Below are 19,687 nucleotides of genomic sequence, written 5' to 3'. Positions count from 1 at the left end.
GTTTTGGTGTGGGGGGCCAGAGGCGCGGAGGGGGATTACGATCGGTGCCGGCGAGGGATTCCCAGACACCGCCAGGTACAGTTGGGATTTAATTTCTTACTCTTTTCCTTTCTGGTAATTCTAGCCCCGGGAGATCTAAAGCCGCGGTGCCCTTTGCCTGCTCCCAGATGGCAAAGTTGCGGAGCCGGGATCAGGCTGTGTCAGAAATACCGCCTTGGCCACGTTAGAGCCCCATGTCCGCGGCGCCGGGCACGCACAAGTAGGATTTATGAATGGCCGGCGGCAAGTGCGAGCAGGGTCCCCGCGCTGCTTTGCGCCGGCGTGTGGCTCAGGAGCGGCACTCGGAGCTGGCAGCTGCAGCCCGGTCCCGGGTCCCCGGTCGCGTTTCACAGCCGAGCAGGGAGGGTGCCGAGCCTGGCCCCCACCCCGCGGGGAGGGGAGGGCCGAGGACTCCCCCTGCGGCAGGGGCACCGGCAGAGCGCCCCTGTGAGCACCACCAGCGGCTCTGTTTGGGAGGTGGCTCGGGGAAACGGGACCTTTAGAGGTGAGCCTTGCTTGGGAGAGAGGTAGTCGGTTTAGTTGTGCGCTGCCGAGTGTTCAGGAATCTACGGGGAGAGTCGGGAGCTGCGCCCGGCAGGAGGATCCGTCAGATCCCCATCAGCAGCCTCCGGAGCGGGGCTGGCGGTGAGTGGGTGGGGGAGAGGTTAGGGGGATCGGATAGAGATTCGGAATACAAAGGAGCCGTTCAGAGACCTGACGAGTTAGACGGGGATCTGACAAAATAAGAATAAATACTACGGGGGGCTAGGTGCGTGGGGATGGTGTGCGAACAAAAAATAGCAGATGGCAAAAGGAAGTCAAGCAGCTGAAAAGACCTCTCTTGAATATGATATAAAACCCCATAAAAGATAAATAAACAATCATTAAAGTTAGGAGAATAAGATTCTCCACCTTCTTTTCGGAGTGGGAAGCAGTCAACAGGAGCTTTTAATTAATTTTAATGGAGGAAATCTTCTTTAGGGCTTACAATAAGCTAATAAATCCAAGGCACAAATCCGTGTAAATTCCTGCACTGTGTGTGGAAGGTACTGATTGTATTTCTTCAGATACTGCCTTTTGCAGTGCAGCGTTCAGCCAAATAGAAAGGGAGAGGTTCCTTACACGAGGAGCAGGAAAAGATACTAAAAGCAAGTCAGACCTCTCCCTCTCTACCTCCCTCTCCCTCTCTCATTCCTTCCCTCTCCCTCTATCCCCACCTCTCTCTCTGAAAGTGAGCGTGTGTGTTAAAGAGAGGTTTATTTACGGTAGCTAACTTTACAGTGCTTGCAGGGAAATTAAACCAGTTTAGAGTTGAGATTGATCAGTTATTGGATTTAATAAACCCAACTAACCATACAAAAACCCCCACAAATTTCCATGGACTAAATTCCTTGCTGCACTCACTGACATGATCTTTCTCCAAAGAAAGACCTTTACATATTTGTAGTTTGAGACAAAGCTAATGAATTGATTTTTGATATATGTATTTTTGGAAGGAGAAAAGTTCATCCTGGCATTTTTTTCAAAACTCTTAAAAGGTACTGTACCTATATCTCTATTCACCTTTCTTTCCTTTCTTCTTTGGAAGAGTCAATATATGCAATGTTATCACTGAGATATAAACTTTGCATAATGAAAAAGATCTAAACGTTGAACAATAAAAAAATACATAACAGAGGTGATTTTAAAGTCATTATTTCTATGTGACAAAAGTGATGTCAGAATGTGAGTGTTGATCTTGTTTCTGAAAATTATGTGAGAAGAGATTTCAGGAAACTGTTTCAATGGTTGTTCTGTGTGCTGATATGGTAGCGAGGCAGTTAAGAGAGTTCAGGCCTGGAGAACTGTAGGTAAAACAAGTCAGAGCACTGTGCAAATACAGTGTCTATAAAACTACCTGTGACTAGAACAGTCATCAGTGTTTTCCAAAGTCCAAGGCTTTAGCAAGAAGTGAAGCTAGAATGCACCCAGCGTTCTTAAGAGCTGCTCCTCACACACACGTACACCCTATATTTTGTATAAGGTGATGTTATCTGTGTTTGGCTTGGGGAAGTCTGGATCTAATTTGAGCCACTGTTACAAGTTACATTTATATCCTGGCCTGCTGGATAGCTTGATTTAGGATGTAGACATATCTCCTTTGCGCAACCCTACACCCTTCCAGTTGGAATCTGCATTACATAGGCTGTGCTTTCCTTCAAGAATCAAGAATGTGCTTGCATTCAACTGCTTAAAATAGCAGTATCTAAAACGTGGGATGCCATTAGGGCTGACTTCCCTACCATTCCTGCAGCAAAGGAGGAGAGACAGAGTTTTACCAAGTGAAGAAAACAAAAAGCAGTTAAAACTAGTGCAACTATCAGGCTTTTCCTGTACTGAACTGTCTATTTAAAGGACTAGAAAGAAGGCACACTTAAGATAATACTGTTTCCAGGAAGGTGAGAGCTTTATTTCTTAATCATTTCTGTTACTTCTTTAATCTCAAAATGAGTTCATTTTTGTCTAGGATACTTTCATGTAACTTTCAGGCTTTCACTAGGCAGATTCAAATCCAGTCCATTACTGACCTCTATCTGTGAGAAGGGTGTAGTCAATGGTGCATTTTTCCCTCTCCATAGTGGATAGGAAGCACAGACTATAAATTGTTTTAGTCTTTTATACCTGCAAATCACCTAGTTTTTTAGGTTATCAATCTTATATTCATTGCAAACAATGTGATCTTTCAATTGTTTTAAGCAGGAAAAAAAAACAAACCCCAGTTCCAAACATGAAAGCGCTTTCAATCTGTTTCAGCTATTCCAGTGATAATATGATAAATACTTGCAAAAATCAGAAAAACAAGAAGTAACCAGTGCTGTTGAACATTAGTAATAAATGAATTGCATTTATGTTTGTTGGATGTTATAATACTTACTCTAAAGCAGGCTGAACCTGTGTTTTATTGCTCCTCAGTGCTTACATAATTGAAACTCGAGAGAAACACTCAGAACAGATATACTATGAGTAGAGTTTATGGTAGCAGGGTGTTTAAAAATGTAAGGAAAAAAAAATCCAGTGCTGTCTATATTAGGAATACATGTCCGAGATCAAGCAAAAAGGGGTCTTTATAAAACAAATGGACTTTTTTAGGGGATTATTAAACCCAACTTCCCGATACTAATTTGCCTCTTGTTTATATCCATAACTATATTCCATATTTTAGTTAGTGATTGCAAATGGCAGTTAAGAACTTGACCAGCAAAATCTTTGAGTAGATGAATACCTCTGTTTGACATTTCTCAGATTGTAGTTGATTACCTCAGCGCTTGGTAATGCAGTGTTTTAAGGTGTTTCCTTCCCTCCCCCTTGGGCAATTTTTTTAGGAGTCTTTCTGCAAAGCTTTTTATTTATTTCCTCAAGAAACCAAAAGAGTTGGAACTTGCCCCAGAGGTGTAAAAATTTTTTTTTCTTTTCTATTTTTTAAATGAATATTTTTATTATTTTTTCTCTTATTAAAAAATAGAAAATAATAATATATAGCTGTTATTTTTTTAAAAGAAGACTAATTGGACAATTTCAAGTAATTTGATTATTTTAAAGAAAAACAACCACAAAAATATCATCATTAAAATGATGGCATGTTTTATTCATTTATTTTAAACACACCGAAACCTTAATCCGTTGATGATACTCAGGAAAGAAGTGTTCGAAATAAAAGCTCTGCTCTGTTTAATAAATTATATTCTAATCACATCAAATGATATGCCTCAGGAATACTACAATTTAATCTGATACTACAATACTACAATTTTCAGCCACTGGTGAAAGGTGTTGGGACCTTTGTATACCTTTTCTTTTTTTAATGGTCTTCCCAGTTAACAGGTTGTTTGTTTGGTTTTTTCTGTCTTTGATTCCTTCTTCTGATGTAGCCCCTTGAACTGTATCAAAATTAAATACTAGCAGCAACTTGAATCCATCATGCTCTATTCAGCATTCCTGGAAACTTAATGATGCAGAACAAGGTCTGTAAAGTTTCCCTTTTTAAAAGAAGTCTTGTGTTTCAACTCTACCTAGAAACAGTCTTCTGTATATTTTACTTCAAGCTATGACTGCTTTATTTGGTTGGAGGTTTTTTTCATAAATCTGTCCTAGCCTAGTGTAATGCAAGGATGTATTTGAAAAGGCATATGACACAGAAAATTGTTTATCATTCAAAGGTACTGTCTTTGAAACTGTTTAAGTCCTTTCAGAAAACAAAACCAAAAACTTTTTTGGTATACATGATCAGACCATTGCCAGATTTGGTCCTGCAAAGTGATGGCTTTACTTTGGCCCCAGGTGAGAGGTGACTTGCTTCCAATAGGCCCTGGTCAGGAGATTACTGTGATGGTCTGCAGTGTGTTTTTGCAAATCCTGACCCAGGCAGAGACATACCTTGAGCCACAGAATCCAGTACTTACTTTCCAGTACTTACTTTCTTTTAGCATCATTTATTTTGTAAAACATCACAGTGAAAATGTTTGGGTGAAGTGACAGAAGCTCTGCTCTTCGGCCAGAGTTCGATTGTGTCCAGGTTGTCATTGGTAATCTAATTATCTTAAAAATATCATACAGATATCAAGCTAGTTCCTTCTTGATGCCTGAATTAATCTAAAGCAATTCCAAAAATTCTCTTCAGAAAAAAATTTCAAGATTTTTTAAATGACTGAGATCTTGTGGGAGCATTACAAGCAAAAGATTTTGGAATTCCATATCTGATTTATTAGACATTCATTGTCATGTACATCTGGGTTCAGGAAAGCCAGGGCAGGCTGATGCTACACATTTCTCTCATAGTAAATGCAGTAAACTATGTGGAAGTACTCCATGACCTCTTGAGAGGAGAGAAGGTGAGAGCTCTGAATAAAAAGCCTCATCAGTGCCTCCCAAAGCCAGAAATCAGTGTGCTGCAGTGTTACTCCCAGTTCTCACTGTCAGCTTTTGTCATTCCTTCACAAAACCAACAGGTCAAATTAAACTAAAGAGTAGAGCTTTTTCTAACAGTGCTTCCAGTGCTGCACCACGTAGCTGCACTAGCAGCTCATACCTGGCCAAGCTGTTCCATAAGAGCTAGCCAAGAGACATCATCTTTAAAAGGGTTGTCTGTGTGGGAAAGTGCTCCAGCAGCATGTCCTAGGAATGCTGGGGGGATTTGGTGATGCTCATATACAGTTTTCAATCTTCACACAGGTTGCAGAGGATCAAAACATAGTCAAACTGGAGTCATGGGGGCGTCAGCTGCAGACCTGTAGGTTCAGAGTACAAATATTTCTTTCTCTTAAGATGTCCTGTGTGTTTTTCCTGCAGAGAAAAGGATGACCTTTACAATGTCACTGGAAACTACTGCCAAAAAAAATTATATCAATATCATACTGACAGAACATGAGAATTAATATGCAGTTTTGAAAAAGGAATGTGGGTTATATATATGTACATGCATATATATATAGTTTTTGTATGGGTTACATATATAGGTGACTGTGACTGTCTAGTCATAGAGGTCTCCCTCAGACCATTCAAAGCATATATAATTAATATTAATTTAAAATTAATTTTTAGGTGAACTGCAAATCAAATTAAACAATAAGAAGAAAGGTATACTTTTTCTGCAGTGTGTTGGAAATTTCTGTAGTGGGTAAAAAAGCCGAATTGCTCCCGAGATCAACGGAAAGAGTCTGTCCCAAACTCACCTCTGCTTGTGCAATACAACTTCACAGCTGAGGAACTGCATTTTGAATTATTGTACTGGATTCCAGACTCAATCCTTCTCTCTTTCACTGGCAAGTTAATTTCACAGACACTCTTCTCATTATTAGGTAACACTCATGTGAGTAATGATTTCAATACCCCAAAGTGATGTCATTTAGCTGTAATTGAAGATGATACAACCCCAGCAGCATGTCTCTGATTATACTAATGTGTATATGCTCTCAGTAGCAGTTTCTTCACATATGTAAAGGAAAACAAGCTATGTATGTAAAAGTAATTTATGTTACTAGAATTGTGTATTTATTAGGATTGAAGCAATATTTGTGTTTGTAGAAAGTTCTGTAGAAACTATCTGCAGACAAGATATCATGTGCGCATGTAATTTAATGAATTATGGTTTTGGTAAGTGAGGGAGTTTTAGTGACCCTCTTTCATGCCCTAAATGCTAACTGAAACCATGTCAGGCGTCTCTAAATGAAGGAGTATGTTTTAGCCATACCTTATAATTTCATTTGTGATCTAGGAAGTTTTTCCTAGGTGGTGCTTCATGTGTCACTGAGAGATTTGCATCCAACTAAATGTACCCTATTTAAGAGTCTTGTTAGGCTGGTTTCACAGGCCATCTCATTGGCTCATCCAAGTTTAACCTCATTCTTATCTTTAACCACTTAGCTTTGGAGTTAGTCACAAATGCTACAAGACTACACATTATTTCTTGAGCTATATTGGTTGATAACTTGCTCTTAAGTTTCATCATTTGTTATATAAAAAAACCAAAACAAACAAAACAACAAAAAAAAACCCAAAACCCAAATCATTTTGATGGCTGGATTGGTGTTGCCTTAGATCTGATGATTGTAGGACTCCAATAAAATATATTATTGTTCTATATACATATGGCATCATGTTGTACAGATCCATTACTGTAAGCCGCCACATTATTAATTGGAGAAGAGAAAGTGGAGGCAGAATTTAATTTAAACTTTTTCAATACTTCATCATTTTATGCTTTGAACTGCCCATTGAAAATTTATTTCCAAATCAAAATACGTAAACTAAGCAAATAAAATGTGCTGTTATGCGGCCTGATAAATTTCTCCTCCTTTAAAACAGATTTAGTTGTCTAAGAACAAATTTCCTCACATTGAAGATGAGTATACAGTGAAGGACTGTTAAAATTTAACAGAACATGATCACATACAGACAGTCATTCTCATCTGTATTGCTGAATCCTGTGTATCAAATCGGTATATGCCTAAGAGTGATTTTTGAAATAGCTCATTCTGGCCCTGTGCCATGCTGCTCACTGAAGAGCTGCTTCTTGAACAGTTCAACAGTAAATTGTAAAATGCATTTTGCCAGTAGAAATTTATTTTTTTTCTTTGAGAAATTACTTTCACTGTTCAACAAAACTAATTTTAAAATCTTATTATTTATCAGTGGTGCAGGAGAATTACAATCTTTACTCATGGAGAGAAGTGCCTAACACTATAGCTTTGAAAATACTTAGGAAAGAAAGAAGCATAATGGACACCTCTCATTCCTTTAAGAATGTGCACTTTGAATGCCACAGACAAAGTCAAGTCCCTTGTAATTGCCCAGAGATGCCTAAGCATCTGTGGCAAAGCATCTGTCAGTAATGTTACTCTAGTTCTTTTGGCTATGTTGAGCCCCATAAAATCTCCTTTCTAAAATTTTTTTTATTCATGTGGTATTATGTATTTAAAACGATAAAAATGTAAATACATGCACGTGGGGAGACACACAGAAAATTTAGAAAAGAAAAACAACAAAAAAGATTTTCAAGATAATTAGAGTAACAACAGATCATTTAACAAAATATATTTCCTTCTGGAGCTTAGTTAGCATCTTCCATTTCTGTTATTTAACTAGGTAGGGGCAAAGAGTGATACTGAAGGATTTTGAAATGGAAACAGTTACATGAGTTTTTCTAGTTTGTTTGGTTTTCTACTGTAGTGCTTTCCCTCTGCAGTTAATACAGAACAGTTTTCACAAGCATTACTCCATTCAATATACAGTCTTAAGAAAAATGTTGAAATTTGGTTTAATTTTAAATTCTGGATACGGGGTTCTGTATCCCTTCTTGTGTGATAACCTAGAACCTTAGTTTTTAGTTATGTATAATTCCAGTAAAATGCTGTCATTGAAAACTAAGACCAAATAAACAACCAAAACCCACTAAAACAAACCCAAAAGCAAAAACAAAGGACACCCAAGCCCACAATTCAGGAACTGTGGAAATCTCAACAGTAACAAGATGGTTGTTTTCTGTTCCACACTGGATAATCTTATCAGTATCTATTTAACTTTATATTTCGTACCACATACAGGTTTGTCTATTATCACAGAATTCAAACCCTCAGCTCTATTCTCAGATCAGCACAGTGGATCTTTATAAATCTGGAATAAATGAGATGTTAGAGTTGCTGCCAGCAGCTCTGGCAACAGAACTGTTGATCTGCCCAGATTCTCTTTCCTGCAAAAATGTCTTATCAGCAGATCCACACATCCTACATGGTGTGACTGTGAATTTACAGATAAGAGGACAGAATGACTGAAAGTGGATGGATGGCATGATCATAAATAGGTCATGAGTTACCAACTGTGGAGCTTGATCCTGACACCAGGAGAGGCAATTATAAATTTTAGAGCCCTTCAAAGGATAAGGAGGTCTCTAGGTAGAAGAGTTTTAACTCTTCACCCTTCATTTGTCCAAAACTGAAAGTACATAAATCAGTCCATACGAGCAGAGATGACTCTGAAATTCATAACCACTCATCTCTGTGACATTGATGGAAACTCTATTGAATCAAATGCATAGATATTCTAATTATGAACCTCTGATATTCAGAACTTCCCTTAGGCCATCAATATCTCATATGCAATCATATTTTACAAGCTGCCGAATGATTGTCTAGTTATGCATGTGCTGACTTAGGGAAGGCGTCCTCTAGTATAGCCAACCAGCTGCAGAAAGATGATCCTTTTTGAGCTCTAGGAGAATAAACACTTTTAAATTTCAGATAACATCAGTGTCAGTTCACAGGCTGCTTAAGTCTTGTGAAAAAATACTTGGCAATCTTGGGAAGGGGTGTGTAAATATAGCGCTGTATATTGTCTTGTGTTGATTGATAGCCAATGCTTGTCAAAAGACATTCTTTTTAACTCTTTCACTGCCATGATAAAAGATTATCTCCTCTTTAATACAATAGGAAATAAAAAAAGACCTGGAGCCTTGCTATGAAATTTGCCTTTCCGTGGTCTGGGGTACTTTTATTGACATATGTTTGTATTCTGATAGTAGCATACTACTCTCCTATTTGTCTCTTTCACTGCCTCTATTTTTTAAATACATGTGGCAGTATAGGCTGAATCAGAATTTTTAGTTAGCTCTTCAGATAAGAAGGATCTTTCTTTTAAGCTGGAGTTCATCCTCTTATGTCTGTCATGTCAGGTGCATTGAGGACAAGTAGCCTAAAGATACTATCAAAACTAATAATAATGCTCACAGAAGCTTTTATTTTCATTTAAATACTTCTCATATCATTTTTGAAGGTCAAGTATTGATGTATTGTGCCAAAGGGAAGATAAAAGCTGAAAAGAGAAAGTAACTAGAAAATAACTGAAAAACAGGATGGAAGTGAGTAATCAGAATTGTCCGGACCTAATGAAGTCCAGAGATAAACAGGTTTATGTGCAACAGAAAATCAGAATGTCCTAATTATCAGTTTTAACCACCTAAGCTGTTACTTGGCTGAGAAGAAAAGGACTGCCATGAGAGGGAGAAGTAGGACAGGGCACCTTCTAGGACAAGCTAAGAGGGGACAAAAGGATCTGTTGCTCTTCCCTATTTGTTTCTGTTGTGGGCATAGCACATTTGAATTGTCAGACAGTTAATGTTCTCTCAGAGTGTGTTACCTCTAGAACAGAGCCCTTGCTGGTTTTGTGAGTCTGTTGCTCTTTAGCCTATGGGAATAGGCTAGAGATTATGGTGTTCTCATTTTTGTATCTTTAGAAACGATGCATTTTAACCATAGGAAAAAAACAGACACAGAGTAAAGATGGGATGGATAAAGCAATTAGTGATAAACTAGTCTTAAATTTTCCTCTCAAGAATGGGTTTATTCACAGAAAATTTCTTTATGTGGTTAAATCAAAGGGGAATAATTACTATTATGTGTTATTTAAAGTATATAATATAGATCCTGGTAGCTTTTTTTGTTAGACATCCTATGTGAAAGAGATTAGGGATCCCTTACGTTACAAAAAAAAAGACTGAATTACGGGAGCAATGTGCCAAGGGAGCAAATGAGACCAAAGTGGGTCTTTATTACTGTTGTTTCTTAGAAAGCCAATGAAAGAAATGTTCACTGTGCACTGTAACATTCAGAACTGTGATGTTTTCTCTGCATCATCAGTGCGTTCATGCTGTCCTCCCGATTAAATCACTGTCTAGGTCAAACATTGATCAAACTCTATACTGTGGTCTGCAGTATGCTTTTGCCTCTTGCAGCCGAACTCAGGGCAGAATTCAGCCCTGTCCCCTTGTCAGGGGCCAAGGAGTGGTACAGACTAAACAAGCAATGGCTGCAGAAACTCCCTGTGCATGTACATATGGGAGGGTTGGCATTTTTCTTCCCCCCAGGCACACCAAATGCCCACAATCAGCATCAGCACCAAGTCTGAGCCCTTAACATGAAGGAAGGAGATAATTCGTGGTGAAGGCTATACTAAAGATATATGTCCTTGCTTTGTTAGGGAGGGTATGCAATTTTTTTTACTGTGTCAGCCTTCTTTATGAGTGTTGTGGTAGCAATAATATTTGGAATAACATGTAATTCTAGTTATTTGCTTACTTATTATCTTGCAAAAAGTCCAAAAAAGAATCTGACTAGAATTCTGTTACTGTAACTGCAAAACAGAAAAAAAAAAGCTTAGTGGAAAAATGGCACCGTATGAGTTAACATGTTAGCCCTTCATTCTTTCAGATCAAGCTTCCTGTGAGTAATAAAACACAAGGCAGATGAATTTGGCTGGTCTCAGTCAAGCCTCTCATGGATAGTTGCCCACACGGGAATAACTACTGCATAGATTAGCTCTGTGAATAGTTCCAGGACAGGTGTGGGGCTGAACTGCTTTGGCAGAACTGTGCCAGGGAACTTGTGTGTGATGATTCACTTGGTGCTATCTGCCTTCCCTTTTCATGAGCACTAAAATTTAACCAAACATGTTTTTAAGTAATTGATTTTAGGAAATTGGAGAAAACTCAAATTTTGTCAGATTAGCAAATACTTTATTGGACACTTCAGACAAATGAAGTACAAGTGGAAATTAGAATACCCTTACTAGGGTAAGAAATTAGTCAACATTTCATTCCTGACAACAGAAACAGTGTTATGGTTTCTGATTCATCTTTCCTAATAGACTAAAAGAAATAACAAAAAAAGTGCAATATTTAAAAGCTTACAAGGGTAGTAAATGACACAGGGTTTCTCTTGCTGAATACAAAATCTTTTTATTACTATTTAAAATCCAGGCATATTCTTTGGCGATCTATATGAAATGAAAGGGGGACTCAGATAAACCCACCACTATTAACAAATCCTTGTTTTCCAGTCCCTGTCAGAAGTGAAAATATTTGTTAGGTAAGGAAGACAAACTGCTCTTTGACCTCCACATGCTCTTCTTCCTCTGTTCTTCCTCTGTTCTTACAGCGTGAGCTGCAGTCACACTGTACAAGTCCCCATAAAAAGCACATTATCAGAAACAAACTCTACACTATTTTTCCTGACATAAAAGAGGGAATGTAAACATAAGATAGGAGGAAGAGTAAAGAACAGAATTTGATCAATGAATTCTGATGCACAAGTGGCTTGATATTAGATGTGTAGTAGCCCTTGCGTAAATCAGGGCTCAACTGGTTTATAGCTGAATTATCTACAACATAAAACCGAAAACTTCTCTGTTGAGCTCCTTGTTAGAGCTATGACTGTAGGCCAGCCTTCCTTCTTAAATAATAAGGGGAAAGGATTGCAGTCTGGTAGCTGACACTGCTGTTTGTGCCCTGGCTTCCTCAGAATCAATAGAAGACCCTGCTCTTCAAATCTCTCTCACAAAGTAAATATTTTTTTTCTTGATTTAACTGGAAATGCTTGGGCATGCAATCGCCTAAGGTCAGGTTTACAGCACTTCTCGTTATTTGCCACACAGTTTGGAGTTTCAGAGTCATCTGTGGAGTAATTTATACAGGCATCTATTTTATATTGCAGTTATGATCCTTATATCTGTCTCAGCAATTGCTCTGCCCATTGTGACTGATATGTTTTCCATGACATTTTTCATGCATTCCACCATTGCTATAACTAATGTAGATTGATTTTCACAGGCATGTGACCATTTTGGGCATGTAATATGGCTCTAAAAACTTTACCAGCCTAACCATCATCTCCTTCTGCTAGAGGACAACAGACATAATGGCTTTATCAATGCAACAGTGGACTTTTGCAACTTGTAGTAAATTTCAAACTCAATAGTTTTAACGAATTAGGTAATTTCTCCTGCTGCAGGAGCTCTCTATTGCAGGAGTAGGGAGAATAATGACAGAGGTCCTCTATCAATTTGCCATTTTAAAATTTCAGTTAGGCTTATAGTTGTGCATATTCTGATGGTGGTTTTGTCTAAGAAAGGTCAGAACAGCATGAGACAACTGCTGTAATGTTAGTGGAGAAAATTCAGTATTGCTGCATAGCAGTGAATACTCATCTCCAGAATTTACAGTAAGACTGCTATCTGGAAACCAGTGATGTTTTTTCATTCAGGATTTAGTGGCCTTTTTTCAGTAGTACCCCAGAGGCTGTTAATGCCTAATAATAAATGTGTCCTTTCGTTAGTCATTGTTTCCTTTATAGAAACTAGTACAATGTTTTGCAACTAGATATAAAACAAAGTGAATAATAATGAGCCAGATTGCATTCTGTTCTATGTGATCTTATTCTGTTCATCACTGTATTAACCTAATGCCAATATGAAAACCTTTAGTGAAAGCTGCTATTACGAAAGTGTTCTGCGATGTTCAATAATATTAGATGTCTTTATATAATGCAGAGAATTATTAATACTCAACATGAGACCTGGTCAGTCAGAATTAAAAATCTTTAAAATTCCTTCTGATCATGAAATTCAGGGCAGTGGTTTGTACACACAATAATTTATGGGTGCATCAATTATGTTTATAGCTCCACTGACTTGATACACATGCACAATCTAGATAAGTAATTAGCAAAATGGTCTCAATTGTGCTGCATATTCCAGCTGCAAATAACAATGTTGCAAAAATTACTCCCAATGGATTGTTCTTCTAGAAATGTTATATACAGCGTTTCTCTCTCACCCCTGCTCTCTTGCTCTCTCCCTCTCCCTCACTTTGCCCTTCTATTGTAACCTCTAATACTTAAAGCCCCAGACATGCTGAAACCTAGGTCTTCCCAGCAAGATTAAAGGGTTGCATTTTCATGGTACTATGATTCCATCTATTTTAACATCTCCTATCAGAGAGGAAGGAGTCCACAGGTTCACTAATGGATATAAGTACAAAGCTGTCATTTTAGGCTGTGGGAAAATGAGATTAGAACTGATCTGACAAGAAACAAATCTCCTCTTCCCTTCTCTCAGGTAATTACACAGGTTGAATTCATGATCCCAGTGTATTTCTTGCTTTTCAGGCAATTTCCAGGAGGAAGATTCTCCTTGTTATAAATAAGTACCCATATTCTATAATTGCTGACAGTCATTTGGGGAAGTTTTCCCTTACATGCATTGCTATGCTGCAAATAAAAAAAAAAGTGAAATGAATAACACCATAACTCATATTACTGTTCTTAAATAGAGAGGGATCTTTCTGATAATTTTTCATTCTGTAAGTCTTCTCATAATGTATCATTACCAGTAAGGGAAAAGGAATTGTAAAACCTGAAATAGCAAAAACTAAAGGGTCACACTTTCACCACAGATATTTCTCCAGTATAAATATAAGTTCATTCTTCTAAAATCTGGAATTACCTTACATCTACATAAATGAAAATGAAGAGACTTACTCCTTGTATCAAATCTTTACCTATAGGATAAAGCAGAAAGAAGGCAAACATCCTCGTATCAGACATATTGACAGTGTCACGGCAAAACACATTTGGAGATGTAAATAATCAGAAACACAGTGCATGTATGGACTGGAAATACCTGAAGTAAAGTACAGAGTGCTCGTGGTTTATGAATCAATGTATAGATGTCCTACACTGACAAATCAAACGGGCAACTACAGTCATCTGCCTATTTGTGCATGCTACTTATATCCATAGTAGTTTAAAAAGCAATTGCAAAAATCCACAACACTTTCGAAAACAGAAAACCAAATCAAAAGCACTATCTTTAGTCCAAAAGGGCATGTTCAAAAATTCATTTGTAAAAGTGTGTTAGATTTTCATTAAAAATACTAGGTAATAGGGAAATGTAAAAGAATCCTCTTTTTTTTAATATAAACTTTAAAAAAATGGCATCCCACAAACAGCAAAATTTTCATACAGTTTGAACAGAGCTTCTTGATTTATTTTGATGATTAGTATGCCATCCAGTAGAGAAACTCATATATGTGCTTAGTATATATTGCCATTTTGCTATATGAAGGACTTGGGAGAATAATAAAAATAAACCTGGCAAAACAATTGTCTGCTTCCAGCCCAAGTACAAGCATTAAAAATGCTGCTATAATCAGATGATTCCTAATGAAGCTGCAGCTTCAAAATATCAGATTTTTCTATATAAAAAAGTGAATATGGAGTAAATAGGTGAAGGAGATTGTAAGGTTCTCCCTAAAGTACAGCAAAAATCTTAAGAATACTGTAACAAAGAGACTATGACTGCAACATTTGTAAATATCACTTTTTACAGATAGCTCCAGGCAGCAGTGGCTGACTTCTAGGGGCTTTGCTACTGGGACAATTAACTCCATGTTACTTGTTTAAAAATTACTTGCTCAAAAGCATTACTTACTCAGCAGTAACTATGTTTGGTGGGTTTTTTTCCCCCATAGCCTAAGAATCATGCGGCTGTACTGCAGTCATTTCATGCTAAAGCAGTAGAAAATTTTTAGATTTCTCCTCAACCTTCCCACTCTCTCCCAAAAGTGACTGAGATATTATTCCTGTGAAATGCAGGCCTCTATTTCATGCTGGTTCCTTCTGTTTCCAGTTAGATCAAAAATAAATTTGAGAAGCAGTATCCTTTTCACAGCTGAGGTCAAGTCCTTCAGAATTCTGCATACTTTCAATCCCAGTAAAAGTCAATGAGTTTTGAACACGATAACCATTTTGCAAGTCTCCACACATACTTAAACACATTTCTTTCAGTGGAAATTTCTTTCAACTTAATTCCATTGGAAGGACCAAGAAGAACCACCTTTATATTTTTATGGTTTTTCAGTGAGAAAGATTTAATTTCAAAATGTAGTATGGCCTAAAATATAAATCTGAGACAGTTTGAAGTAAAAGCTCTTTCTGAAGATCAAGGTTTCTCATGGTAACTTTTTTTTTCATTTAAATTGTAACAGTGTTGCCTTCAAAGTCCATGATACAACAGCAATAAGTAATAAAAGCAATAAGAATAGGCAGCAGGTTGTCTGGCATGCAATGAGAATTTGAGCAAAGACAAATCTCCCTTGGTAAATGTTGATCTGAATAATTAAATGAAACAGAGGCAAAATACAGTCTGACAAAACCAGTTTCCTTCTAGAGACATGGGAGGAATTAAGATTTATTTTAAGGGAAGTCTTTTATGCACTTCTCCAATGTCTTGGTTTGCACAACTTGTCTCTGCTAAAAGTTCCCAAAATAATTTCCCTAATAAAGAATGTTGGAATTTTTTTTTTTTTGCAATATGCAGTTTATCATAGCAATTTCTCATATATATGTGAAATTTTCATTGCCAATTGTGTCCTGAAGAGAAAATACTGCAATATCATACTGGCCAAGCTTCAGTGGGCTGAAATGTGGCATCCAGTTACTGATTCAATATTCAATGTATCTGATGATGCTAGAATACATACTCTGTTTTCTGAACATGCAGCTCTGCTCATCAGTTGGTCTGTACTGACATAATTTTCTTAGATTAGTTATGCTAGTTCAGGACTTGAACAGAAGAATGAACCATCAACTATATTATCTGATCTGATTAGCTTTCCAGAATAAAACAGAATATTGTTCCAGAATAACAAAAAATTATACAGAATGTAACATATTAATGAGGAATCCACTCCTCCTTAATTTAATACAGTCATAAGTTTTCTTTCCCATATTATGTCCAGAATTGGCTGAAAATTTTAGAAATATTTAAATAAACTTCAAATAAAACATTTTTATTTGATGAAACAATGTATATAAAGTGATGCAGAATTACTTACTTGGTGTCCCAAACACAAATTTGAGCTGCATAAACCCCTGAAATTTAATACCAGCCCATTTTGACAGGTAATTGATTAATTTGGTTGTAATCTATTTTTAGGAATTTGTGTGGCATAATAGCACTGATATAGCTATATCTCTGTTTTAATATAAGTGACTGAAGTTCCCGGTGTTAAAGACTTAGGTGATGATTTGTCCTTCAGCAAAATCAATAGAAATATCTCCCACCAATATCAAAGAAATGGGGTAACTTCTGACTACCCTCTCCATGTCCCTTATGGTTAGTTAAGACTTCATTCAAGCACTTCATTGAGTATTTGCTAAAACTCTTAATATGTTTATGAGTTCATGCAGAGGAACATCCATTCAATAAATGGCCACATGTAAAAGCTTATCTTGTGACTTGATTACTAGATTTAGCTCTACTGTAAAGTCCTGCCTGGAAAAGGATGTATTCCTTTTCTTCTTGTCACATTGGAACATGAGCCCTGAGACGAAAATGCATCACAAAGGGAGACAAAAATTTATTATAGGAGCACCTAGAATGTAAGCTAGTATGCAGGAATTCTGAGTATGATTCAGGCTCAGTACTACATCTTAGCATTTTTCATCGAAACCATGTAAAAATTAGTTTGAACCTAAATGATCTAAAGAAAATTTGTAAAACCAATACGTCTATATGTATTTTTCCTATATACTTGTAATATTCAGGCTTGAATTCTTCACAGACCTAATGAATTGCTTTTCTGAAACGTTTTTGTTTCCGGATTTTATTCAAAAAAAGAGTGAGATATGCTGAGCATTTTTTCAGAAACTGCAAGTCATTATACTTGTCCTGCTAGCTGGAATGACATCTTTACTCTTTTAGCCTTTGTCTCAAATAAGCAGAACATGAGGATATTTTTCTAAAAGCAAAAATTAGTACATATTTGCCAATAAATTATGTAAGCCTCATTTCTAGGCACAAATGGTATTAGCTTTGACAAAGCACTGACGTATTAGTGTTGAAAATATGTCTGCAGTGACAGAGCAGGCACAGCTGGCATAAGAAAACCTTCTCACTATTTGAGATAAATTAATTAACTATGTTTGGTCATTTGGAATAGCAAAATTGATTGATCAGAGTTGAGCCATACAATAGCACTCTGGCAGAGAGAATGCACTGACTACAACATTGTCTTCAATTGGAGCCTTAGGTAGTTAAGAACTCAAGGCACTGAAATAATAGTAAGAATCAATTGAACACAGGAAGAGGTTTTTGTCCAGGCACCTATTCATAAGATCTGTTATGAATATCTTCCAGATATTATGTCCTTAGGCCTTAATTGCTAAAGCCCTAAAAATGTCTGAATTTCCATTCACGTGAGGAAGCCGCATTCACACAGGAGAGGTACCTACAGCGCTGCCAGGAGCTGAAACCACACTCTGTGGGAATCTGTAGAAAGATACTTTGTAACTCATGTTATTAACACTGAGTGCATTTGTGTCTTTATTTCCTGGTCCTCTCTTACTCCCCTTGTGCATCTCCTCAATCTCCTTTCCCTTTCTGATGGACATCAGTGCAATAAATCAGTTTAAAATAAAACATTGCAATAGAAGCAATGCCTTGCTGACTTAAACTGCTGCATTGCACACAAGACAGGCAGGTATATTTCTATTTGGATACTTTCAGTGGATACTTTAGGTGGCATTAATAACATCAATATTTATATTACCATAAGGTCAGCTTGCACTAGAGTGTCATTTATAAAGTGTTGTTTTTCCTGCAAGGGTTCTTCCTGTCACAATAATTTCTGGCTTTTTGAAGGTAAACATACAGGACAACTAAGCCAAGTGTATGGAATTTCCAGTATTTTTAATGTTATAGCTATTAAAATAATGACCTTTATGCAGCCATCTGTGGCTCTATGCAATGCCTTCAATCTCAGAGGTTCTTTGAGATTATTAATAGCAATAACATTATCTCAGCAATGTGAGAACTGTAGCTGTCCAGATTGAATGTCATTGGCAAAATTGCATTGGAAAATATTCCCATCTGAATTGGTTAAAAATATAATTACTAAATCAAAGAATCACTTCTTCAATTTCAAATATTTCTCAAGCATATTGAGCAAAATTCTGGACAGTCACTGTCATCAGCAAATTAGGATTTTCAAGAAAATATTGAAGGTGTCAAAGCTAAGCTTCCACTGATTTTTGAGTGTTGCTGCAAAAAGACTATAAGCAATTTGGCATTTACAAATTTTTGTGATGAGTTTATGAAGTGTAGTAATGATCTAAAAAAAGTTATTTTAAGGAAATGTCTAAACAACTTCTTTGCTGTTGAAAGAAGAAAAAGTTAATCTGATGGGCTATTCAGGGTTTTCCAGATCGCTCAAAAATACAAAAGTTTTGGTTTATTTTATTTCTTTTTTGTTTCATAGTTTCCAAATGTTTATGACAGAAAATGTTACCACTGTTAGACCTGTACATGTAAACAAAAGTTGCTAAAGTGTTTCTATATCAAGTTCACAAATATGGTCCATTGCCATCATGTGCTTTCATACAAATAGCTTGATGTGAGATCTGTCTTTCTTCAGAAATTTTATTTATCATTTATTTTATTCAATTTTTGTATTATACTGTCACTCTCTATAATAAGTTAATGCTATGCTGGAACTATTTAAAGGGATTATAGTGTCAGTAAATTTTAAATCAAGACACTTGCCTAAGCTTATATTACTGGAATAATGATTGATGAGCACTTTGGTAAAATCATGTGAAATAAAGTACATGAGAGGGCAAAAAATATCACCAGCAACACCATCAAAACAGCATTTAAAAGTTTAGTAACTGAAGAGTTTAAAAATTTAGTAACTGAAGAGCCACTTAGAGCCATTGTGCTTTAGTGATTAGAGGAGGCAGAAGCATATAATAGAAACTGAAGTGAAATCCTGGCTAAGCAGAAAATGTTGGGAAAATTATGTTGGCCTCAAAAAGATGAAATTTCACTCTTGGGGCTTATTCATTCTGACTCTGCTGCTGACTCACTGGGCTTACTTGGTCAAGTAATTTAACCTTTGGTCCTAGCTGGTTAAAAATTCTGACCAGACCCAGAAGTTTTGTTCAGAGTTGTGTCATCTTTTGTCTCTTAAACACTTAAAGATGATGCAGTGAAAGATTATATTTGTATGAAATGTCCCATAAAAGTCTAAATATCTCAAATTCTTCAGAATTTAAGTCAACAGTAAGAGAGAGATTTTTTTGGATTTATTACACTTATTTTTTTTCATGCATTTTTCACAATATAATCTGTTGCAATTGTAAGGAGACATTCACAAAATATAAGTATTTAGCTCAGAAGGGAGATGATATTATAATACAAAAGCTCCTAGGTAGATAAGGAGAATATTCTTAAGTGGTTTTTTCCTTAGATTGGATCAAGGGTCTGGAAGTCAACTACTTGTTAA

General features: G+C 36.8%; 1 protein-coding gene across 6 annotated transcripts in view; it reads left to right on the top strand.

Moving 5' to 3' along the window:
• Positions 1 to 19,687, top strand: part of FLRT2 (fibronectin leucine rich transmembrane protein 2) — a 62,561-nt gene that overhangs the window by 3,459 nt on the left and 39,415 nt on the right. The window contains exon 1 of one of the 6 annotated variants that reach the window (XM_031064838.1): positions 1 to 75. The exons of 4 other annotated variants lie outside the window; for them this stretch is intronic. The gene's annotated coding sequence lies outside the window, so the exon portion shown is untranslated. Of the gene's footprint in view, positions 76 to 122; positions 545 to 19,687 lie in introns of those variants that run through there. One more of the 6 variants, XM_031064852.1, reaches the window with a different exon arrangement.

This window comes from Geospiza fortis, unplaced genomic scaffold, assembly GCF_000277835.1.
Source record: "Geospiza fortis unplaced genomic scaffold, GeoFor_1.0 scaffold54, whole genome shotgun sequence".
Classification (NCBI taxonomy): Eukaryota; Metazoa; Chordata; class Aves; order Passeriformes; family Thraupidae; genus Geospiza; species Geospiza fortis.
The sequence above is the reverse complement of the archived record's forward strand: the minus strand, read 5'-3'. Positions and strand labels throughout refer to the sequence as shown.